General features: G+C 38.0%; 1 protein-coding gene across 2 annotated transcripts in view; it reads left to right on the top strand.

The window, feature by feature from the left end:
• Positions 1 to 3,458: 3,458 nt before the first annotated feature.
• SESTD1 (SEC14 and spectrin domain containing 1) overlaps positions 3,459 to 25,811 on the top strand; it is a 93,174-nt gene continuing 70,821 nt past the window's right edge. The window contains exon 1 of one of the 2 annotated variants that reach the window (XM_045559084.1): positions 3,459 to 3,470. The gene's annotated coding sequence lies outside the window, so the exon portion shown is untranslated. Of the gene's footprint in view, positions 3,471 to 3,864; positions 3,975 to 25,811 lie in introns of those variants that run through there. The other variant, XM_045559083.1, reaches the window with a different exon arrangement.

Genomic DNA, 25,811 nt, shown 5'->3' on the forward strand with positions numbered 1-25,811 from the left:
ATATAATTTTAGATGACAACTAAATGGGCCTAAAAATGAAGCCTAAGGGAAGTTGTAGGGGAGAAATTAGGAATTTAGGAACTTGTTGCTTAAAGTGCCTTTTGGATTCTTTTTCGCCACCCATGAATGTTTTTTAAATGTTACTCTCATTTCACATTGATTTCTAGTTGGCAGAGGCTTCTGGTACGTAACTTCCAAAGTGATATTTAAAGGGAATAAATGCAAAGATCTGTGCTCAGTTTCCAAAAACAAATTGCAAAATACAGGTTGGAGGAAATATGGTCTGATAGCTGTATATATGTTAAAGACTTAAAAAAGATTCGGGGGTATTTTTATTTGTTTTTAGTTGTTGATAATACGATATTTATGAACAATATGGGATGGTAGAAAATAATGTGATATCAAGCATGAATATCATTTTGAAATATCATCATTAGAATGCAGAAAATCGTACTCCTCTACTCCTCTCTTTATACTTGGAATATTGGATTCAGTTCTAGGCACCACATTTTAAGAGGCACTAGAGTATGTTTAGATCAGAGAGTATGCAGGAGATGAATGGGGCATGAATAAAGACAGGTGTGAAAAAGCACATACTGTGATTGTTGACTTAAAATATTTACAGACCTGTGAAAGGGGAATGGGGCTGTTCTGTACTCAACAAATGTTACTACTAGATTCACATTCACTGGGCACTTTAATACACATTGTGTTCATATTTATAATAATGATTTAAAGTTCTATGATTATTATTTTTCCCTTTCAGAGTTGAACAAACTTATACTTGGTTTGGTGCTTTTCCAGGGTCACACAGCTAGAAAGTTATAGAACTAGAATTTGACCACACCACTTTGAAGTTTAAGATCAATGGTGTTTCTACCAATACTATCTACTTACCAGATTTTTTTTTTTTTTTTTTTTTTTACAAATTACCACAAACTTTGTGGCTTAAAACAACATGCATTTATTCTTTTATAGTCCTAGAGGTCAGATGTCTAAAATCAGTTTTAGTGGGTCAAAGTCAAGGTGTCAGCAGGGCCATGCTCCCTCTGGAAGCTCCAGGGGAGAATCCATTGTCTTGCCTTTTCTAGCTTCTTGTGCTGTATTCCTTATTCCTTGGCAAGGCAATGGATTCTCCCCTGGAGGTTCCAGAGCTCCCATTCGTTCGTCATCCAAGCCAGAAGCATAGCATCTTGCTTCAAGTTACCACCTTGCCTCCTTCTTCTATGTGAAATCTTCTCTTTCCTTCTTAATAAGGACATATTATTATATTTAGGGCCTACCAGGATAATCTCCCCAATTCAAGATCCTTAATCATATCTACAAAGTCCTTTTTGCCAAATAAGGTAACATTCAGAGGTTCCAGAGACAAGGAAATGGGTATCTTTGGAGGCCATTTAAAAAAATTTTTTTTTTATTTCAGCATATTACAAGAGTACAAATGTTTAGGTTATGTATATTGCCTTTGCCCCACCTGAGTCAGAGCTTCAAGCACGTCCATCCCCCCAGACAGTGCACTGCATCCATTAGGTGTGTATATACCCAGCCCCTCCTCCCCTCTCCCATCTACCAAATTTATAGGGAGAAACATTTCAGTTCAAAGCAGGGACTAGCAGGATTGTTCAAAGATGAATACCCCTGTAAAGTAGTAAGTGAGTGGTTCCTTATCACTTGGAGTTCAAACATATACTGGACAGCTACTTTGCAAGGATCCAGTAGTTCCTTCATTTTATATACAGATATAGATATAGATACAGATAGACAGACATGCCATAGAGCTGAAGGAACCCCAGAAGTAAACCTAGTGAATTTAAGTGATTGAGCTGTGTTAATTTAGTAGTTATTGAAAAATATGGCATCCAAACTTCATTCTCTAAATTTGCAGTCTAGGTTTTTCTATTATAGCAATTACTCCTCACCTAATAACTAGGTAATACAAAAGTGTTTGGAAAGAGGAAGGGCAGGGATGTTTTGTGAATTATTATTACATAATGGATTGTTTGGCATGCTCTTACTTTATTAGGATAAGCAAAGAATGTGAGTGGTAGCTGGAAAGGGTTTAAAATGATAAGCAGCAAATGCCACATAGTAGAGAAAAGAACAGAATGTTGTGAAAGGTTAAGGAAGGAAAGGACTGTGGATTTTATTGAGTTTCCTATTTGTTGGAATGGGTCATGATTTCAACCCTTCAGCAGTTAAAGAGAATCTTCTTTGTGCTGAGCACTGTGCTATGCTCTGGGGAGCCAAAAATGAACTAGATGAAATTTCTATCCTTTTAAGGAAAACAGTCTAGGAAGAAAAGATCACCATGTAAAGCAGTGGGAAAAAAGAAAGTACTAAGAATTATCATACAGAATACTGTAGATGAAAGGTTCTATGAAAAGCAGAGAGGAAAGAATATTTAGTTGAGTGTAAGTGTGTAGGGTGAGGATGTTGGTGTGGTGAAAGGAGGGGATGTCAGGAAAGATTCCAAGGGGATGTGATTTACTACTATCATTATCTTGAAGGATAGTAGAAGTTCACCTGGTTAACTGAAGGATAGATTTCAGATGGGGGAGACTTACAAAAGCAGAGATAGAGCCTGTTAAATCTGTGTGTGATATGGGGCTATGTTAGGAGTTGTAGCTGGAGCAGAAGAGGTCAAGGGATCAGATTATAAACGGCCTTGTATGAGTTTGAACTTGATTCAACCAGGTAGAGAGCCTCTGATGGATTTTAAAGAGAGATGTGTCATGCTTGGCTCTGTGTTTTGGGGGCATTCTCTGGCAGTTCTATGGAACTGAAGCAGAAGTGAAATTAGAAAGACTTGACCTAAAGAGTGGCAAAGAAGCTGAAGTGGTGCAGAATGTTCGTCACAGATTTCAGAAGAAGAATTCATACATGGGATTTTAAATCTGAGTGCTTTAGTAGAGAGAAATTTGGTTCCCTACTTGTTGGAATAGCAAGATTTTATCAATGGAATTAAGTGATACTGAAGTGAGTGCAGAGTGAGTAACATGGAAGTCTTGGGATTGGAACCACATGGCCCCTGTGATCTTGTGTGGATTCGCTGATGACTCTTTGGAGCTGAATTCAGGAAGTGACATAAAAATGATTTGCGCAATAAAATGAGAAGAATCAGGAGTCTGAAGTCAGTACATTTGGAGAAAAATAACTAGGTTGGTACGAATAGGGAAGTAGCCATTATCAAGAGCCCCATTTGCGTATTAATTTTGCACTGTCCAATGGAAAGATCCTCAAAGCAAAACAAATGTCCTGAATCCACCGCAACCCTTTCCCCTCCAGCTGCCTCCATCCTTCAGCCACACCACAGAACTCCCTCCTGGCATCTCCTGGCAGTGGGAACTTGGGAGCCAAGGAATCCTGACAAACCAAGGATGAGAACGTTAGAGGGCTGAAGATCTTGGAGACCTTGTACTCGAACCTTCGTACTTCAGGATGAAGCCAGAGGAAACAAATAACTTGCCAAGGTGTCAAGTAGCGGGCCCTCCCTTAAGCCCAGACTTCCTGCCTTCAGGTCCAGGGCTCCTTCCAGTACCCCTCACCGTCTCCCGATTCGGGAGCTCGGAGCTTGGGGAGGGGTGGGGACAGCAGGGTCCACCGGGTGAGTCAGAGACCCCCTCGCCCAGCCCCCAGCCCCGGTTGGACTCCCCGCCCCGCCCCTTCCCGCGCCGGCCCGGTCCCGCTGCAGCCGTCACCCGGGCGCGCGCGGGGTCGCGCGGCCGCGGGTCGGGCAGCGGGTGCCGAGAGGTCGCCGGGCCACCCGCGCCGCCGCCCCCCGCCTGACGCACGGAGGGGCTGGGACGCGATTTGCCGCGAGTGACTGGAGCCGTCGTTGCCGGGGCCCGCTCCGCCCCCAGCCCGCCTCCCTCCCGCCTCGCCCTCCGCCTCCGCCCGCACCTCGCTAGCGTCCCCGTGTCCTCCCCAGCGCCCGGGAGCCGCCGGCCGCCAGCGCCAGCGCCAGGGACAGCCAGGTGAGTGTGGCCGCCGCGCGGCCCGGGCGGCCCGGGCGGGAGCAGCGCGCAGGCCCCGCGGCCGGGCGGCCAGCGCGGGCCGGCGGAGGCGGAGGCGGCGGCGGCGGCGGCGGCGGCCGGGCTTTCTTCCCCCGCGCGGGCCGAGGGGCGGCGGGGCTGCGCGGTGAGGGAGGGGCGCCCCGCCTCGCCGTCCCCGTCGCCCCCGCTCGCGTCCCCGCCGCCGCAGACAAAGCGCCCGAGGTGGGAGCCCCGCGGGCCGCCCCTGCCTCCGCGCCGCCTGCCGGGTGCGGCCGCGGCCCGCTGAGCCGGGCCCCGCGCTTCTCCCCTCCTGAGCGCCCTTGTTCATTTCTGGGTGAAAGGGACCCGCATCGTGCAACAGGTTTGGGCGTTAATCCTTTTTTTTCTGGCGGGTTTCGTCCTCCCAGCGTGCAGGGACCAGATGTGGCGCCGGGCACTGGGGCGAGTCCCGGTGTCCAGCGCCTGCGGCTGGCTCCTTTGTGTGACCGGTGACCAGCCCTGCCGGTGGGTGGGCGACAGAGGCTTGGGCCCCCGGGCTGTGCTGCGGAAGCTCCTGGACACCTCTCCTATGGCGTGGGTCTTGGCCTCCCCCGGCCTGCAGGAGGTTAACATCCCTCCAGCCTTTGGAGGAGCCACAAAGGGGAGGGGGAGAGCGGGTTGGCCAGGGTATTTATTTATTTACAAAAGAACGATATATGTGTGTGCATATATATGTATTTATTTGCATATCTTAAGTATACTTATATTGGAAAACAGCCGCAGTCTGACCAGTTCTTGAGGGGATGGGTGGGATTTTGCCCTGGGATGCACGATTTGGACCTGCTGGTGCTGTAACAGCCCCTGTGGTTCTCTTGGTGCTTTGACATCTTTCTCTCACACACAGACATCACCATAGAAGTTGGGAGTGCTGTTAAGGGAGTAACTAGATAGCAGCTGTTTGACAGGTCGTCGTTTTCTTCACGTTTTTGTCTATGTCAGTACCGACCATGCCTAGCTTGACAAGCCCTCAAATTAAAATTGCCACTCAAAATACCCCCATGTTGGCAAATCTTAATTCATGTTTTTTTTTAAATTTTTTTTTGGCTTACTGAATCTTATTTTCTTAGTGTGAGAAATTCCCCCCCCCCCAAGGAAGAATACATAATAAAGTACAGTTTATCTTTGTTTACATACCTTGGGTCGTGCCAGTACCTAGCTGGTTTCATTGGTATGTTATTTTGGTGTAACAATACTAAATAGAAGGAAGATACCTTCCTTTTGCTTTGAGCAATAAAATACTTCTTTGTTCCAGAACCAGGAAGCCTTTATACATAATACTTTTTGTGGGCAAAAGTTGGTGACTGTCTTTACCCCATGACTAAATACATGAGAAAATTCCCAAAGGGCCTAGGAAGCATTGCACAACTCTATAGATTGTTTTTATATTCCAAATTCCAGGAAATCTTTTTGTTGAATATTTATTCAAACATTCTAGACTAAATTTAACCTTAAAAATTGGGCCTACTCTAATAACTTCCCCAACATTAGAAAAATGAATTGATTGCATGTAAAGAGTTTACCAAATGTTTCAGTCACTGTGGGTAACAATTGAAAGAAATAATTGATGAAAAAGATTAGATGCTAATGATGGACTAGATGTCTGACAGCAGAATTCAGCTCATAGAAAGTGGTAAGGAGAGGTCACCACGTTTCATTTAATTGGGTTTTAGTTGATTGGTGAGCATTTAATGACATTTTAAATAGGTAATCTTACTAATGACATATCTGAAAATAAAATAACCACTCATTTATAAAAACAGAAAATATCACATTTTGACTTTTTAAACAATGTACTCTATAAGGACTCCTTGAAGCTTTTTCTACGTCCTAAAATCAAGCTTGGTTTAATGACAGTTCTTTTGAAATAATGAAATTAATCCAAATTAATCTGATTTGTAGACAGTTTCTCTGGTATGGTAGTTTTACTTTACTGAAAATACCATTCATCTGTGTAACATCTAACTTCAAAGATCTTTTAACGCTATTAAAAGCAAACAGGAGCAATCTCTTGAAATCTCTATTTTTTGCTAATAAAAAATAGCATAAATGTAAATTTCTATAATAGTTTTCTTTGAGATATAATTTATATGCCATAGAATTCACTCTTTTAAAGTGTACAATTCACTGGTTTTAGTATAATCACAAGATTGTGCAAACATCACTGATTCAAGAACATTTTCATCACCCTAAAAAGGAATTCATATCCTGTAGCTATCACTGCTGTTCCCCCCTCCCCAGTACTTGGCAACCACTAATCTACTTTCTTTCTCTGTGGATTTGCCTATTCTAGACATTTCATATAAACAGAATCATACAATATAGGGGCCTTTGTGTCTTTCATGTAGCGTAATGTTTTCAGGGTTTGTTTATACTATACCATGCATCAGTATTTCATTGCTTTTTATGGCAGAATAATATTTCATTATATGACTGCCACATTTTGTTTATCTACTGGGTATTTGAGTGGTTTCCACTTTTTGGCTATTATGAATAATGCTGCTGTGGGCACTCATTTACAAGTTTTTGTATGGTACTCTTGGGTGTATACCTAGGTGTGGAATTGCTGGGTCATGTGGTACTCAGTTTAACTTTTTAAGGAACTAAACTGTTCTCCATACTTGCTGCACCATTTTTACATTCCTGCTAGCAGTGTATGAGGGTTCCATTTTCTCCATATCCTTGCCAACACTTGTTAACATTTGTCTTTTTGACGATAGCCATCCTAGTGGCTGTGAAGTGACATCTATTAATAATTGTGGTTTTCCTTTGTATTTCATCTTTTCATGTTCCTAATTGGCCATATGTATATCTTCTTTAGGGAAATGTCTTTAATTTATAATACTTTTTTGCGTTTGTGTTTTTTACATATACATTTTTTCATTTAATCTTTTAAATAATCCTATAAGGTAGGTTTATCCCTATTTTATTTCTAGGAAGCTAAGATGCAAATGAGTTAAATAATTTGCTGTTTTTTAACCTTACAGTTAGTAAGAGGCAGGGTCTGAATGTAAATGCAGGTCTTCTGACTACTTCCTGCATGTTTGTGAATTTGCTTGGCTAATTAGTGACAAAATGGGAAAAATAAATAAAAAATCACATGAAACAATATCAAAAAAGCAGGTGTTGTGACCACACTGCCTCATATTCAACAGATTTTATTGTTTTTTTCAAATAAACTGTTGTTTTCTCCTATCCTAATGAGGTAGGTCTGATTTCCGTGTTTTCAGTGGAGAAACAGAGTCAGTGTGATTAAACCTTATAACAGTGTCTCAGTGGCATAGCTGATCCTAGAACCCCCTGTTCACTGAGACACACGTTGCACTTTCTATTCCCCTGAAACTTCCATGTTCTCTGTTTTCCCACTAATTTATTCCCTCTAATGGTAAAATAATTGAATAGTTTCACATTTTACATAAATGTTAAGATTTTTCTGGGTTAAACTGAAATTAACTTTTATTTTTGAAGAGGGCAATTTGCCAGTTTCACTTTGAAGTACAATCATTTCAGTTTTTTTGTATTACTCTGTATCAGACATATCATGCCTGTAAAATTCTCAACTCCTTAGAGGTTAGGTAGGAGCCATATGTCATTTATTCATCTTTGTGTGTCCATTGTCCAACATGTGCCTAACACATAGCAGGGACTCTAACTTTTGTTGAGTGAATGAATACAAATGCATTTTTTAATTAAAAAAATTATCTGCTATTCTTTTGTAGAATAAAGACAATACAAATTCCAGGAAAAGAAAAATCTCTTTTATCTCTGGCATGACCTAAAAAATAATAAATGATAAAAATTAGAATTTGACTTAAAATTAAACACTCTATCTTATAGAAGGAAGTGACTGTTGTAATAGGCTCTAAGTGCCTGGTGACTGGCACATGTTTGTTTTTTAAGTGCTTAGCTCAGTACCCACACGTCACAGTTGTACCACAATTGTTTGTTGGATGAATGAATGACCGGTGAGTGAATAAAAGAATTAGTTTTTGCTATGACAAGCAGAGGAGATACAGAAAAGGAATATTTATATATTTTAATTGTCAAGCATGATATGCGTTAATTTTTATAATTCAAATAAAATTTTAAAATTCAAGTAATATGTGAGTGTATAGAGTAAAAGCTGAATATCTCTCTTCACTTCTTTTTTTCTTCGCCTTTGGCACCTCTAAGTCTACTCTTGTTTCAGATAACCATGGTTAACAGTTTGAGGTTTATATTTCCAAACCTGTATCTTTGCATTTATATGTGTATGTATGTAACAAATATACATTTACATATCCCATCATACATATATATGTTTATATTCACAATGGTTTTTCTTTTACAAATGGAATCATACTAAACATATTCCTTTGTTTTTCACTTAAATATATTAAGACTTTTGCATCTGTCATTTACAAGGGATAAACATAATATTTATGTTTCCTTTTACGTTTGCAATCCTAGCCTGGTTTTGGTGTCAAGATTAAGCCAACCTCCAAGGATGAATGGGAAACTTTCCACTTTTTTCTGTGCTCTGGAACAGTTTAAAATAGTCTGCCCTGTAAACGTTTACTAGAAATCACCTGACAGCTCTGGGGGAGGGAGGAGATCTGAGCTGACCTTTCTCATTTTTCCTGTTTTTATTGTTCTGTCAAGTTTCAGCACTTGTTTTGTATTACCTTTTATGAGTAAGTTGATGAAAGTAAATGATTAAATGAATCAATGTATGCAGGAATGTATGGGCTTTTCTTAGACCCACTTCTGTTTACTAGTTGTATAATCTTTGTCAAGTTCACTTACCCTCTTCAAAGTTCTGTTTTCTCACCTGTAAAATGGCAATAATTCCCACCTCATAGGAATCTTGAAGCTATTAAATGAGGTGTGAGCTTATGTATGAAAAGGCTCAGTAGTTGCATCTAATAAAAATGAAAAAAATTATAATAATAAACTGTAACATGCTATACAAATGTAAATTTGTTACCATAGTTAATATAATTATGTTTTAGCCTAATAGGAACAATGGAGCTAGGGACGGTTTCCACTAATAAATTGGAAGGATCTATAAAAATTCCTAGGCCATTTAGAATTTAATTCTGGTAGACAATGATTTCTAAATACCCATACTCTTTTTGAGGCAGGATAGTAGGAGGAACCAGTGGAGTAAACAGACTTGTATTAATCCTGTGTGATCACTTGTTAGCCAGTGACTTTGGACAAATTAATCTCTCCCAATAAAATGGGATAACAACACTTTCTTTATAGGGTAGTTATGAGGAAAGAGAGTAATATAGTGCCTGGCATAGAATGAGTGTCCAAGAGTGACAGACCTAAGATGTTAGGCTCTGCTACTTTAAGGCTGCTTTGTAGTAGAAAGAACATTAAGCCCTAAGTTAGAGTTTTAGTCTGTACTATATATATTACCTCTGGCCTTGGGCGAGTCACCTAATGCTCCCATCCTTGTTTCCTCACCTATAGAAAAAGAGCAAGAGAACTAACACTTATGGAGGGTCTATTTTATATGCGTTTACTAGGCAATTTACAAACTTTATCTCATTTAATCCTCCCAGTAATCCTGTCAGGTGGAGATGGTTGTCACTTCCTTTTTTAATAGATGAAGAAACAAAGATGTAAGACTGAGTGGACCCCTCAGTCCTGGCCGTGTTACTTCACTCATTCCAACTATCTCCTTCTGGGAATGATAGAGTATGCCCCTACATAGGACCAACATCAAATGAGGAGCCTACTGTTAATTGAAATACTAAGTGTAAAACCAGTGTAGGATGAAACTACTTACTTATTAATGATTTCCATTAATAACATACAAATAGAGGATTGTTAATGTGTTCTAATGCCTATGCTTAAGAGTAGTGATTTAAGTTAATACTCTGTGTTCTAATAATCAGTTTACCTAAATAATTTATTACTTAGTCCTTCCAGTATTGCATTCCCAGTTTGACCAGATAAAGGGGAGGGGGTAGGTAATAGTCATAAAGGGGAATATAAGCTTGTTTGATAGTGGTGTGTTTGTGTTTAAGAGCTGGGAAGTATGGTTCTCTCGCAGTTTGACATTTGCAGAAACTGCCGATTCTTGGAAAGCAGAGAAAAATCCGCATTATAATTCATTGTCTTCTAGTGGACTTGCAGTGAGTCATTTAGAAAATGAACCTGCCTTTGTCAGCTGGTTTGTAAAAAGCTATTGATTATATTCTTGAAAGATAGTAATATTGTCTTTCCTTTAATAGGGGAAAGGTTTTGCTTATGTGTTCCGTTTTATTTGATCAGATTCAGTGATATTGATTTAGTATTTTTGCAAGCTTTGTCCTGGGGATATGCAAAACAAAAAATGCTGTTGGGAGATCACAAATTAAATTGTGATGCAGTAGTAGTATGGAAAGTTTAGGGATTCTATCTATTGGGGCTTCAGTTAGCATATTTGTTTAGTAGGAGTGGGAATTCCTATGTTTAGGTTAGAGAATTTTTTATCAGAAGAGGCTTGAGTTGCACTTTGTAAATTCTCACTGACAATGAATGCTTCTTTTTTGCAGAATACAAAACACCTTGGAGCTATATGTAAGAATTAGAAGACATAGTTCTTATCTTCGAAGAGTTTATGATCTAGTTAGGGAGGCAATGAAGGAGGAAGCCAAGTAAAAGGGCAGAAAGCTCTTAAAGCTTGTGCCTGCTCTTTGTCAAATCAATTTTGCTACATTGGGCTTTGCTAAGGTGCCATAGGTCTCTCCTGAGGAATAGTATCAGAAACAACCTAAACCTTTGAGTTGTGTAACTTGTATATCTCGGTCATTCTGTAGGAGTTCTCTTTGCTTTATAAAAATTACTGTTTGGTCTGAGTACCAAGAATAGTTCCCCTTCTCAGTACTTTTCTGTTTATCTCCTGGACTGCCTGGGTTTTCCTTTTTGTGACGGCTACTAGGAAGCCAGAGCTAGATTTGTGGCCCACCCAAGAATAGGCAAATAGGTTTTATGTTATACAATTTTCACCTTTTTCTTGGCACTATTCTTGGTTCTTTTCTTTATTCTTTGCTTTTATCTTTAATTTACTAACTTTTTATAGTTCATTCATTCTTGTGTCTTTAATCCTCTTAAGAACAAAATGGGATATTTACATATATTTATATATATAAATGTATCTTAAAGATATTGCCAGTTCTGTTCCAGAGTACCACAACAAAGCAATGTTTTGTGTTTTTTTTTATTTTTTTAGAGACAGGGTCTCACTCTGTCGCCCAGGCTGGAGTACAGTGGTGCAATCATAACTCACTGTAACTTCAAACTCCTGGGCTCCAGTGATCTTCCCACCTCAGCCTTCTTTAGTAGCTGGGATTATAGGTGTGCACCACTAATGCCTGGCTGATGTCTTTTTTTTTTTTTTAAATAGTGACGGGGTTTTACTATGTTGCCCAGGCTGGTCTTGAATTCCTGGCCTCAAGTGATTCTCTCACTTCAGCCTCCCATAGTGCTGGATTATAGGTGAGAGCCACTGTGCCTGGCCATAAAGGAAATATTGAAATAAAGCAAGTCACACAAATTTTTGGTTTTCCAATGTTTATAAAAGTTATGCTTATACTGTACTGTAGTCTAGTAGGTGTGCAATAGCATTATGTCTAAATATTTATATATTTACCTTAATTTAAAAAATACCGTAATGCTAAAAAATACTATCGATCAACTGAGAATAATCAATGATGTAATCTTTCGTTGGTGGAGGGTCTTGCTTCAGTTTGATGAAATTTGGGCTGGCTGTGACAATTTTTTAAAATAGGAAGACAATGAAGTTTACGGGATTGATGTAGCGTAAGTTCCTGTTTGATATTAATAGTATTTGAGCCACAGAACTTCTTTCAAAATTGGAATCAATTCTCTCGAACCCAGCTGCTCCTTTATCAACTAAGTTTATGTAATAGTCTAAAGCCTTTGTTGTCATTTCAACAATGTTCACAGCATGTTCACCAGGATTAGGTTCCATTTCAAGAAATCATTTTCTTTCCTTATCCATAAAAAGCGGCTTGTCATCTGTTCAAGTTTTATCATGAGATTGCAACAATTCAGTCACATCTTCAGGCTCCCCATCTAAATCTAGTCCTCTTATTTCTACCACATCTGCAGTTACTTCTTCCACTAAAGTTTGAAGCACTTAAAGTCATTCATAAAGGTTGGATCAACTTCTTCCAAACTCCTGTTCATTTTGATATTTTGACCTCCTCCCATGAATCAAGAATGTTCTTAATGGCAACTAGAATGGTGAATCTTTTTCTAGAAGGTTTTCAATTTACTTTGCCCAGATCTATCAGAATAATCACTATCTATGGCAGCTGTAGCCTTATGAAATGAATTTCTTAAATGATAAGATTTGAATTACTCCTTGATCGAAGGGCCACAGAATGGGTATTATGTTAGCAGGCGTGAAGACAACATTAATTTCCTTGTACATTACCATCAGAGCTCTTGGGTGACCAGGCGCATTGCCAGTGAGCAGTAATATTTTGAAAGGAATCTTTTTTTCTGAGTAGTAAATCTCAATAGTAGGCTTAAAATATTCCATAAACCATATTGTAAACAGGTGTGCTGTCATCCAGGCTTTGTTGTGCCATTTAGAGAGAGTACAGGTGGAGTAGATTTAGCATTTTTTTTTTTTTTTTTGAGTCAGAGTGTCGTTCTGCCACCCAGACTGGAATGTAGTGGCACTATCAACAGTCATAGCTCACTGCAACCTCCAGCTCTTAGGCTCAAGGGATCCTCCTGCTTCAGCCTCCCGAGTAGCTAGGACTACAGGTGTACAACACCATAGCTGGCTAATTTTTAAAAAAAAATGTTTTTAGAGATGGGGTCTCATGATGTTGCCCAAGCTGGTCTCACACTCCTGGCCTCAAGGAAGGCTCTCACCTCAGCTTCCCAGGGATTACAGGCATGAGCCACTGCACCCAGCCAATTTTTAGCATACTTCTTACGGGCCCTAGGATTTTCAGAATGGCCAATGAGCATTGGCTTCAACTTAAAGTCACCAGCTGCCTTAGCGCCTAACAGGAGCGTCAGCCTGTCCTTTGAAACTTTGAAACCACTAACCTTCTCTCTAGCAATGAAAATCCTATATGGCATCTTCTTCCAATAAAAGGCTGTTTGGTCTACATTGAAAATCTGTTGTTTAGTGTAACTGCTTTTAGCCATGATCTTAGCTAGATCTTCTGGGTGACTTGCTGCAGCTTCTACATTAGCACTTGCTGCTTCATCTTGCACTTTTATGTTCTGGAGATGGCTTTTTTCCTTAAACCTCATAAACCAACTCTGCTAGCTTCAAACTTTCTTTTACAGCTTCCTCACCACTCTCAGTCTTCATAGAATTGAAGAGAGTTTGTCCTTGCTCTGGATTAGGTTTTCACTTACAGGAATGTTGTGACCGACTTGGTCTTTTATCCAGAATACTAAAACTTTCTCCTTATCAGCTGTTTTGGTTTGTTATCATTTGTGTGTTTATTGGAGTAGCACTTTTGATTTCCTTCAAGAACATTTCCTTTGCATTCACAACTTGTCTGTTTGGTGCAAGAGGCCTGGCTTTGGGCCTGTCTTGGCTTTTGACTTGCCTTCCTCACTGAGCTTACTCATTTCTAGCTTTTGATTTACAAAAAAAACATGTGACTCTTCTTTTCACTTGAACACTTATAGGCCATTGTAGGGTTATTAATTGGCCTAATTTCAGTATTGTTGTGTCTTAAAAAACAGGGAGACCTGAGAAGAGGGAGAGAGACAGGGAAACCTCCAGTCGGTGGAGCAGTCAGAACACATACAACAATTATCAATTAAGTTGCTGTCTTCTATGGGTGTGGCTTGTGGCACCCCCAAACATTACAGTGGTACAATGGTGACATCAAAGATCACAGATCACAGATCATCATAACAGGTATAATAATTAAGAAAAAGTGTGAAATATTGTGAGAATTACTAAAAATTGACAGAGAGACACGAAGTGAACACACGCTATTGGGAAAATGAGCTGATAAACTTGCTCGATGCAGGGTTGCCACAAATCTTCAATTTGTAAAACATGCATTATCTTCAGGGTTCAATAAAGCAAAGTGCAATAAAATGAAATATGCCTATAAATATGCATGAAATTCACAGAGGAGATATATCAAGGTAAACAGATTAATATGGGAATGACCAGGTATGGCAAATAAGTTTTATTTCATAGGCCAGCTTTGATTGATAAGGGTGACTGCCTAAAATACTGCTTTGAGAAGTAGTTGGAGGCAGCATCTGGATTTAGTGGGAACGGGTACTGTGATTATTGAGCATGGGTAGGAGTAGTGATGGCATGAGTGCCTGTATTTGCTGTCCCTAGTATAGATAAAATATATACGATGCTAAATAGCACAGTAGGTAGGTGGCTTTGACATTTAGAGCTAGGTTTTTCAGGGAGAGATGTGGATTTGAGGAAAAAGCTGGTGACTTGTTGGGATTGGCAATCAGATTGGTTCATCTAGAGTCAAATGTCTGTAATGCATTAAGGAGAAATGAGGTTGGTAGAAAAATTGAGGAAGTGGGGGTATGCGTTGCCTTAATGGATAAATGGGGGAGATTAGATTATTCTTTTTTATTTCTTAAAATTTTTTTTCTAATTAATGCTCTGTGTTATTTCCATAGTCGGTTTCTTAGTTCAGGTCCTGGTCATACTTTTTTCATTTTTAAAGTTAATTATTTTTTGAATAAGTAATACATTCATATATTTCAAAATTTAAAAGGTATAAGAGCACACATAAAAAGTTTTCCATTTATTCTTGTTCCTTAGCTAAGTCAACCAGTGTCATCAGATTCTTACGTATTTTTCCAGAAATATTTTATGTATACATAAGTGCCTTCCCATCCTTTTTACACAAATGTTACTTCTCTACCTATGCACATGTTGCTTCTTCAACACCCCACACACTGTTGTGCACCTTACCTTTTTACTTTTTGGAGATTCTTTTTTCATATCAATGCATAGAGAGTTATCTTTTTTTCTTTTCTTTAGATAAACTTTTTGTTTTGTAATAATTTTAGATTCTCAGAAAAGTTGCAAAAATAGTGCAGAGAGTTACTATATATACCTCTCCCAATTTAGGTTTTACGCTAACATCTTACTGTGGTGCATTTGTCAAAACTAAGAAACCAAACTTGGTAGGATATGTTAACTAAACTTCAGACTTTATTTGGATATCACCAGTTTTTCCATTAATGTCCTTTTTCTGTTCCAGGATCCCATCCAGAATGCTGGATTGTTGGCATCTCTGGTCTCCTGACAGCTTCTTAGTGTTGTTTTTTATAATCTTGACAGTTTTAAGGAATATTGGTCATATATTTTATAGACTGTCTCTCAATTTGGTTTTGTCTGATGTTTTTCTCATGATTATGGGGTTATGGATGTTTGAAAGTAATACCACAAAATTGGCTTGTCCTTATCATCACCTCACATGAGGGAGTGGAGTACCTGATAATTTACATGACATCACTGGTGATGTTAACTTAGATCACTTAATTAATGTAGTGTTTGCTGGGCTTCTTCACCATATAGTTACTGTTTTTCCCTTTCCATATTCTGTTTTTGGAAGTAAGTCACTAAGTTCAACCCACCCCCAAAGTGGGAAGGGAAATAAATATAAAGGAACTTTACTTAAAAAAATGTTAGTATTCCTTAAGATAGATGTACCATATATTTTATACATATTTTATGTAACTATTCCCCTATTGGTTTAGCATATTGTTGTAGTTAAAAGAACAGGCTTTGGAGCTAGACTACCTGGGTTCACGTCCTGGCTCCACACTAGCAATGTGATCTTGGGCTACTTTTACTTGGCTCTTAGTTTTTCCATCAATACAGTGGAGATGTTAATAGCACCTACCTCGTAGGATTGTTGGCAGGATTAAATGAGAAAATGTGTAAGTGCTTAGAACAGTGCCTGGCACTGTATTAGGTCCAAGATAAGTGTTTGCTGTTATTGAATTTTTATTAAATATTTTTGTCATTACAATAATACTGCAATCAATAACTTTGTATATGTTGTTTCATACACAGTGGTTGTGGGTGGCTAAAAGATAAATTCCTAGAAATGGGATTTTTAGATCAAAGATACTTGGATTTGTAATTTTGATAGCTGTTGCCAAATTTCCCTCCGTAGAGGTTGTGCCATTTTGCATCTCCACCAGGAATATGTGAGAAAATCTATGTTCCTTTATCCAATGTGTTATCAACTTTTTTGATCTTTACCAATCTATTGGTGCATTTTTTATTAGGAATTAATTTGAGCATATTTTCATTGAGCCATTTGAGAGTTTATATTTTGATATTGCTTGTTGTGAAAAACAATTGTGCTTCATCTCTCGGTAAGGAACAGTTTAGACCTAGAAAAAACTAAAAGAGATACTGTCATTACATGATGGACAATCTGAGAAGTGGAATGCCAAATTGCTGACCTCTCTTCTAGTGTGACAGCATGGTGTCTTGGAAAGGTTTTTTAAAAAGTTTTAAGAGGAATTACCATGCTATTATACATTTGCAACCAACAGTGAATGAAGCGCAGGGGTGGGAGTTGGAAGGAAAGGTTATAGGTACATTACAGTAAAACTAAAAATTAGTCTGACACATCTTTCATGATATTCATGTTTATCATTTTGCAAAATAATTAGGCATGAAGTAAAATCAGCTTGCATATATAATTGTAATTAACTTTAATATTCAATTTTAGAAGTTTTTCTTCCCATTTTGTTTTCCAGTATGTCTAATCATTGCCAGTCAGTATTTTTTTTTCTGACATCATGTTCTGTTTAATGGTCATTATCATTAAATTGCCTTCCCCCCCCAAACCACTTTCTACGTCCCCCCTCTAAAAAACAAAAGTGCTGAATCTTACTTTTTTCAGCGGGGTGGGAGTGGTAGTGGTGGTCCTTGACTCTTTTCCTTGTGTTTGAGTTTTACATTTTGGAGTCTGTAAGGTCAGCTTAGCCACCCATGTATTTTATGCCTCCCTCCTCCCCAGACATTCATAGTTTATTTACCCCTCATGGGACGGAAGCTATAAGAACTCTGGGACATGAGCACAGATTACTGGGGGTCGGAGGGGAACCGGAGATACAAAAATGGTCACCATGCTGAAAGAAGGAAAGGGATAGCAAACCAAGAGAAAGTGCAGTCTGGATCCTTGGAACTTGAGAATCTTGGGTTCCGAATAATTAAGCTTAATAGAGTGGTGAGGGAGGGCAAAGGAGAGCTCAAGTAGTCTATTAACTTTCAGTACTGAGTTCTCCCAGGCGTAGTATCAGTACTAAAGCAATTTTTCTGGTGGACTGAGCAAAATAAAAAACAAACAAGCAAAGCCCCTACTTCCTCAATTAAACCATTTCAAACCAAAAGGTAAAAATTTCTCCTAGCTACCTTAAAATAAAAAATAAGTTTGTTAAAAGACGGTTGAGTCCTTGTTAAGTCTTTTTCTGATTTGATAGGGGAAAGTGGAAGACAGTGGACTTCTGGGGCAGGAAATATGAAGGATGCCATAGAGAAATTAGAAGACAAGAGAAAGGGGAGCTTACAGGCATGCAGAAGACTAACTGGGTTTTTTACAATTTTTACCAGGTCTTGGATTATCTTTACTTATAGACAAATGAAAGCTCTATTCCAGATATTCCACCTGTAGAACAGGCAGCAAACCAGATATGTCTTGAGTTGTGGTGAGATGGAAGCTACTACTACTTTGTAATTTAGGATTTGTATCTCATTACTTCCAAAATATAATAACTAAGGACTCCAAGGTTGGAAATAGAGGGTCTCTGAGTTAAGCAGTTGGCAACACTTGGACTACAGTTTAATTCTGTCCTAAACATAGAATTTCTGCTAAAAGACCATTTGGGTTAAACTGCTTTTGTACCTTGTGAGAATATTTAATAAGCCTGTCAATTACTTGTACCTTAGTATGAATCATTTAAGCAGATAATTATTGCTTTTCTCCTTAATACTTTACTGACATCAGATACTATAGAAATAAGAATGTTGATAGGAGACAGAATTTTATAATTTACATCTGGTCTTAGTCCATTCAGGCTGCTATAACAGTATACCATATTCTAGGTGGCTTATAACAACAAAAACTTATTTCTCACTCTTTTGGAGGCTGGGAAGTCCAAGCTTAAAGCACTGGTAGATTTGGAGTCTGGTGAGGGCCAGCGTTTTGGTTTATAGATGGCCGTCATCTTGCTAGGTTCTCACATGGCAGTAGGGGTGAGGGAGCCTCTTTGGGATCTTTTACAAGGGTACTAGCCCCCTTCATGAGGTCTCTGCCATCATGACCTAATCACCTACCGATACCCTTGCATTAGGGGTTAGGATTTTAACATATGAATTTTAGGTGGACATAAACATTCATTCTGTAGCACATCTCTTGTGCAGGATTATGCTGGACACTGCAGTTGTTACGTTGGGTGACATTTAGACAATGCTGATAGCCTGGTGAAGGGAAGCGCTGGTCTCGGAGCCAAGCAAGATAGGTCTGGTTTAGCATAGAATCTGGCCCTCCTTGATCATTCTACTGTGGCAACTAGTATCTCTTCACCCCAGTGTGGTCTTTATTAGTCTAATACGTTATTTTTATTTTATTTATTTATTCTTTTGAGATGTAGTCACGCTGTGTTCCCCAGGCTGGTCTCAAACTCCTGGGCACAAGCGATCCTCTTGCCTCAGCCTCCCAAGTAGCTAGGACTATAGATATAAATCCCTGTGCCCAGCTATCTTCTATTAATATTTTATTTAGAACATATCATTTTAATAAGAGAAAGTACAAAAAATATTCCAGTAAAGTTTCCTACCCACCTATAGTAAGACATAAAAAGTTTGTTTTTGTAGCCATACCTACTTCCTTCTCACCTACTACTTTCTCCATAATACCTGGCAGCTATCATTGTATTCTCCATTTCTATAATTTTGTCATTTCCAAGAGTGCTGTATAATTGGGATCTTACAGTGTATATTCTTTTGGGATTGGCTTTGTTTCTTTCAGCATAATTTTCTGGAGATTCATACATAGATTACACTGTTTGAGTAGTTTGTTCTTTTTTTATTTTGAATAATATTCCATGGTATGGATGTACCACAGTTTATTCACCCATTGATAGACATCTAGGCTGTTTTTGGCTTTTGGTGTTTATAAACACTAAAACACTAAAGCTGTTATAAACATTCATTTATAGGTTTCAGGTGAACGTGAGTCTTCATTTCTCTGGGATAAATGCTGAAGAGTGCAATTTCTGGATTATATGGTAGTTGCATGTTTAGGTTTTTTAAGAGATTGTCAAACTGTCTTCCAGAGTGACTATACAATTTCATTTATTTATTTATTTAGAGATGGGGGTCTTGCTATGTTGTCCAGGTTGGACTCAAACTCCTGGGCTCAAGTGATTCTCCTACTTCAACTTCCCTAGTAGCTGGGACTACAGGTGTGAGCCATTGCACTTGGCAGCTGTGCCATTTAAAATTCCCACTAGCAATGTTTGAATGTTATGGACTGAATTGTGCCCCCTCAAATTTCACATATTGAAGCCCCCAGTACCTCAGAATGTGATTGTATTTGGAGATAGCGCTTTTAAAGAGGTGATTTAAGTTGAAATGATGAGGTCTTTAGGGCAGGCCCTAATCCATCTGACTGATGTCCGTATAAGAAGAAATTTGGACACACAAAGAGACACCAGGGATTGTGTGCATACAGAGGAGAGACCATGTAAGGACACAGTGAGAAGGCAGCATCTGCAAGCCAAGGAAAGAGGCCTCTGCAGAAACCAGCCCTGCTGACATCTTGATCTTGGACCTCTATCCTCTAGAACTCTGAGAAAATGGGCACCCAGTCTGTGGTATTTTGTTATGGTTGCCTTGGTAGACTAATACAATGAGTGATCCATTTTTTTTGCATTTTTAAAGCATTTGGTTTTTGACTGTTTCTGACTTTAGCCATTGTGATAAGGTGTGTAGTGATGTCTTATTGTGGTTTTAATTTGCATTTTGCTTTATTTCTCAGGGTCTATCTTGGTATGGTCTATCTTAGTGTATGATTCATGGGCACTTTGAAAGAAATGTATATTCTGCGATTGTTTGGTGGAGTGTTCTATGTACGTTGACCAGATCCTGTTGGTGACCTAGTATTGAGTTCTTCTATAGCCTTATTGATTTTTTGTCTAGTTGTTCTATCACTTGCTGAGAGAGAGAGGGAGAGAGATTGAAGTCTCCAACTGTAATTGTTGATTTGTATCTTTGCAGTTCTTCAGGTTTTGTTTCACATATTTTTCAACTTTGTCATTTGGTACATACACATTTAGCACTGCTATGTCTTGATGCATTGACCCTTTTATCATTATATAATATATCTCTGTTTCTGGTAATTTTCTTTGCTCTGAAGTCTGCTTTATCTGATATTATTATGATATAACCGTTCTTCTTTTACTTTGGTTAATGTTTACATGGTTTATCTTTTTTCTCTCCTTTTACTTTCAGCTTCCCTTTGTAGTTATATTTGAAGTGAGTGTCTTGTAGGGAGCAAATAGTTGTGTCATGTTTTTTCATCTACTCTGTTAATGCCTTTTAATTAATATATTTAGATTATTTATATTTAGTGTAGTTGTTGGTATGTTAAGGCTTAAGATTGCAATTTTATTTTTTGTTCTCTATCTCTATTTTTCTTTTGCCTCTTTCTTTTTCCTGCCTTTTTATGGGTTACTTGAACATATTTTAGCATTCCGTCTTGATATATCTATTGTGTTTTTGAGCATATCTGTGTTTCTTTTTTGGTAATTTCTCTAGGTATTATATTATATGTACATAACTTATTACAGCTTACTGTTGTCATCATTTTACCAGTTTGAGTGAAGTATAGAAATCTTACCTCCCTTTGTCTCTTTTCCCTCCCCATTTGTAATATAATTGTCTTAAAATGTTTCCCATACATAGATTTAGAATGATGTCAGGCAGATGTAACTTTGCTTCAGCTGTCAAACATAGTTTAGAAAACTCAAGAGGACAAGGAAAGTCTATTGGATATAACCCATATTTTTATTTACCATGTTTTTTTTCTTTCATAATGTTCTATGGTGTCCTCTTTTCTCATTTATCTTTTGACTTAGAGAACTTCTTTTTAGCTATTCTTTTAGGGTATGTCTGTTGGTGAAAATTTTGCTTAGTTTTTCTTCATCCGAGAATATCTTGATTTCTCCCTCATGCCCAAAATATGTTTTTGCTGAGCACAGAGTTCTGGGTTGACAGTCTTTTCTTTCAGCACTTGGAAAATATTGTGCCACTCCCTTTTGGCCTCCATGGTTTTTGATGAGAAACCTACAATCATTTGAATTGTTTTTTTCTCCTGTGGGTAATATTTTGTTTATTTTCTGAATATTTTCTTTGTTCTTAGTTTTCAGAAGTTTAATTATGACATAAGTTGGCACAGATTGTTTTTGTGTTTTTCCTACTTAGGGTTCACTCAAGTTTTTGAATCTGTAGGTTTATGTCCCTTGCCAAATTAGGGTAGTTTTTAGCCATTATTTCTTCAAGTACCTTTTTTGGCTCCCTCACTCCCTTTCTCCTCTAGTTGTGGGTCTTTGATTACAGAAATATTTGATCTTTTGTTGTAGTCTCGTAGGTTCCCTAGGATCTGTTCATCTGTTTTTTTAATCTATTTTCTTTCTATTATTAAGATTGTATAATTTCTACTATCTTGTAGTTCACTAGTTCTTTCTGTTATCCCACCATTCTGCTGAGTCCATTTACTGAGCTTTTTCATTCAGTTATTATTATATTTTTCAGTTCTAAAATTTCCATTTGGTTCCTCTTTATATTTTCTATTTCTTTGTTAAGATTGTCTCTTTCTTTGGTGAGCCTATATTTCATTTGTTTCAAGCATGCTTATAATTGCTCGTTGAAGCATTTTTATCATGGCTGTGTTAAATCTTTGTCAGATAATTCTAACAGCGCCCCCATGTTAGACAGGGCTCTACTCACATAGCCAGGATGAAGGATATAGCAGGATTGGGGGTTCATTACCACATGAAAGTCTTGGATCCCTACTTGGTCTTCTCAGACTCCACCCTGCTAGGGGTGTTGGATGCCTCCTTACAGACTTTTGAGAGTAGAAGTCTAGGCTCTCCACTTGGCTTTTGCTGGCATGGGTGTGGGTGGGCCCTACAGTGTTTTGCGTGGTGTTTGGCTAGAATAGCAGTATTGTTATCTAAAGTTTTCTGTCTTGCTAGACTGCCCCTTCTTGGTCTTTTGGCTAAAGAATTTTATTGGGCTTTATTTTTGTCTCCCTCTGTTGGTGTTTCCAGATTGCCATCTTTTCATTTGCAGTCCAAGATTTAATGAGGCAAGGGAAACTTAACACGGAGTTGTTCCCTGGGTCCTGAGGTCCCTAGTCAGTCCACCTTCCTCTTTTCACCTTTCACTTTTTATGCTTGTTTTATCTATAATGTCTAGGGCTTTTAGTTGTACCCAGTGAGAGGAATCGGAAAAAGCATATTTACTCCATCTTGCAGGATGGGGAACACTGGCTCATTCCTTTTAAAAAACTTCCACTGACTCTCTATTGCTGAAAGACTAATAAAGTTTCTTGGTCATTCAGAGAGCTTCTCAATCTATACGCAATTTTAGCTTTCTCTCCATTTCCAACTACCCCTGTTTGTTTCTGTCACACCATTGTGTATAGATGGAACATTGGACTTTCTCCTTTGTTCTATAAGATTTTATGCTTCTACTGTCTGTGTAACATGACTTTGATCAGTTTGTTCTTCTGTCTGAAATGCCCCAGTCCTTTATTTCAAGCCTATATATCCCATCACCTTGTAACTTGCAGGCTGTTAGGTATTTGCATCATCAAACATTTTGAAGGATTTGAAACTGGAAGTATTGCAAAATGTCAAAATATAACAATATGTTCTGCATTATAATATATACTAGTTTCATATTACTTCTAAAGTAAGGTGATCATTGTAATTTTCATTGTTAAAATATCTGTATCACCAACATATGATTGTAGAGGACCTACTCTTGTTGGTATTGTACTTAAACATTGGAACACTAGATACTTTAAAGATTTATGTTTAGCTGAATGACATTTCATTAAGAACAAAGTATATTAATGCTAAATAACACATTTTAGGCTATGTTAATCATTATACATGGGCAGTGGTTTTGAATCCTAGTTGTATGTTATGAAGCTCTGAAATAATTCCTGTGCCCAGGTCCAAACCCAGAGATTCTGATTCAGTTAATTTGGTGTGGGTTGTAGGGACCTGAATTGATTTTTTTTTTTCTCTAAGAGATAGGATCTTGCTTTCTCTCCCAGGCTGGATAATATTTTTTTAAAAACTCCCCAAGTGATTCTAATATGTAGCTGGATTAAAATCTAAGAGAACACCAGTGGTTTCAGTCACTTTTAAAGTTTGGTCCTGGAATGCCTCCATCTGTGTAGCTTTAAACTTTGTACTTCAAAAGTTTTTACCTCAACAGATTTTTAAACTCTTTTATTAATACATCCTTCAAATGACTCACCTGTGTGATTGTAGTGTAAAGTGTTATGTGAAATACAATCTGGTTTGCAAAGGGAAGGCAGTATTTTGTGAAAATAATCAGGTTTCTTTAGGCAACTTAAAATTACAAAATCCAAGATTATTTTCTCAAAGATATTTTTTAAATTCTCTGTTGATTTTTTTTTTAAAGGTGGTTTTAGGAACAGTGCACAGAATATAGCATCTTATATAGGCCATTGAAACTGGGCATTTTTTGTTGAATTAATAATTTTAATCTGACTTTGAATATTTGTTTTTTGTCAGACACCAAGATACTAGTAAGACTATAGGTATCTCAACTGGTTGTAAACAAGGAATTTGTGCTAGAGCAGAAAAATCAGACATTAGTAGTGATTAGTAATTGTGGTACTCTTGAATGTCTTATGATAAAATTGGTGTAGACATTTGGCATCTAAGTAGTTAGTGTATTTAACTTAAGACACTGACAAGACTTTTGATTTCTACTAATAAAAGCAGGTAGGGATAAGAAAAGAAGGGCAAGTCAGAGGAAGAAAAAAAGTAGAAAAGAGGTCAGTTAATAGAGAAAAAAATAGAATCAAAGATAAGAATTCAATTAACTCTTGTGACAACAAAGCCTTTCCTCTGAGGAAGAAGAAATTAGGTGCTCTAGTTTGCTATTTATTTTAGGGACACATATTCAGTTTGACTCATTATGTGTGACCTCTATAAGCAAAATACAGAAAGAATTATAAAATGACACTGACTCTTTTCCCTACACTTAGTAATTTATTAATTAATAAGTTTCCATTTTCTTATAGAAACTGGCATGATTGAGGAGACTACTTCAAATGGCTGATACTTTCTTTATATTAAATCAATCTTAGGGAGTGGTAGCAGGTTATTGGATTATTGTTAAATTACTTGTCAAATTTTCTGTTTTTCTAAATGTAGTGTATGCTACAAGTATAATGTGTTATTTAATATATATTTTTGCAGAATCTAAATTTTGAAGAAATTTAATCGATCTGTAATAGGATTTCTAAGGGAAGATCATGAGAAGGCATTAGTTTTTATTATGCCAACACTTTTCAATGGGCTTATTAGCGTGATTATACTGTTGACCCTTGAACAACATGGGTTTGAACGGTGTGGGTCCACTTACACGGGTATTCTTCCACCTCTGCCACCCCTGAGACAGCAAGAACAACCCCTCCTCCTCCTTCTCAGCTTACTCAATGTGAAGACAGGGAGGATAAAGACCTTTAAGATGATCTACTTCCACTTAATGCATAGTAAATATATTTTCTCTTCCTTATGATTGTCTTAATATTTTCTTTTCTCCAGCTTACTTAATTCTAAGAATATAGTACATAATACATATACAAAATATGCGTTAATTGACTGCTTACAGTATCAATAAGCATTCCAGTTAACAGTGGGCTACAGTAGTTAAGTTTTAGGGGAGTCAGAAGTTATATGCAGATTTTTGACTGCATGGGGGGTGGTCAGTGCCTCTAAGCCCCACGTTGTTTGAGGGTCAGCTTGTACTTAATACTTACAGCATCTTTTCAGAACTTGTATGCCCTTGTTAGATCTCAATCCCTCTGGCAGGAGATAAAGGTACCAACTCCCATGAACTCTTCTTGTCTCTGGTAAGTAGAGGCAGGGGAAGTCTCTGGGCTCTGAAACACTGAGAGCAGATTTTGAACTTACCCCTTTATGCTACTGAAAGTAGGCCTATTGCAATATTTGGCACACATGTCTAATTACCAGTGTGTACTCTGGAAAATAATCACTTTCTTTATTCCAAAAGAAAATAAACTAAATCCTTATAAAAGTTAGGCCTTAAAAAATATATCCAAATGAACTCAGCCATTTGTCTTATATTCACTGACACTGTACTTGGGACTTATAGGGAAGGGGCACAAATATAATGGTAAATAAAACTGACTCAGTCCCTGACCTCCTGAAGCATATACTTTTCACAGATGCTAAATTTTGTGCTTGTAAATGTAGGCTATGACAGAAATGTGGGAAGGGCCAGGTAAGCAAGGATAAAATCATGCCAAGTCCCCAAAAAAGTCTAAGACAAGGTGATCTGTCATCAGAGAGCAATCAGAAAAACCAGGAGGGTGAGGTATCAAAGACAACAATAACAGTGCTAATTTCTATAGTTATGATTTTGCATATTTATATGTCATGGTTTTTTTTCATGAAAGCTTTCACATGGATTATTTTGTCATTAATAATTTAAGGATC

Source organism: Lemur catta, chromosome 8 (genome assembly GCF_020740605.2).
Source record: "Lemur catta isolate mLemCat1 chromosome 8, mLemCat1.pri, whole genome shotgun sequence".
Classification (NCBI taxonomy): Eukaryota; Metazoa; Chordata; class Mammalia; order Primates; family Lemuridae; genus Lemur; species Lemur catta.